Raw genomic sequence first — 695 nt, 5'->3', positions numbered from 1 at the left:
TGTGACGGTATCAATTGACGAAATGAAATAACTACAGGTGTGTTCATTGTTCTCAACTTGTTACCTTAAGAAAAATATACGATGGTTATCTTGATGGTGGCAGTGGTGGTGGCGTTTTGTGCGTGTGTGTACTTGATTTTGTTGGCGTTGTTATTGTCGTTACCCTATCTTCCAGTTATCTGATCAAATGACTGCATTGCAGCCACGCATATATTGTCCCGGATATACATATGACTGCATCAAGCTGACACCATAGAGCACGGGTTCGATGTGTGTCGTGGGAAATGCGGTCACGTCTACCTCTTGCGATATTTCTAGTGAACATTTCATTTAGTGAGTTCAAATTTTAGATGTTGTCAGCTCCCAGATCATCTCTAATACAAAAATCATTTACTTAAAAACGTTCTAGCCATGACTATCCTGTCTTTAGGATATGAATAATGTTGAAATTAAATTATCTACAATAACCTTTCTTTCTTATAACAGTAAGGCCTGAGCTGAGTGAGGTTTAGCTGCTTTTTCTATCGGGTCATCACAACAGCCAATTGAGAGCTTTGCAGTAATTGTTGTGTTCTGAGATCAAATCCAGCTGAAGTAAAATTCTTTCAGGGTCAGTAGATAAACTACTAGATATAGCTACCTCACCTGGGAACTGCATTGATCCCATTAAGGGCCCAACTCAAGACATTTCAATA

This window comes from Octopus sinensis, unplaced genomic scaffold (assembly GCF_006345805.1).
Source record: "Octopus sinensis unplaced genomic scaffold, ASM634580v1 Contig16282, whole genome shotgun sequence".
NCBI classification, from domain to species: Eukaryota; Metazoa; Mollusca; class Cephalopoda; order Octopoda; family Octopodidae; genus Octopus; species Octopus sinensis.
The sequence above is the reverse complement of the archived record's forward strand: the minus strand, read 5'-3'. Positions refer to the sequence as shown.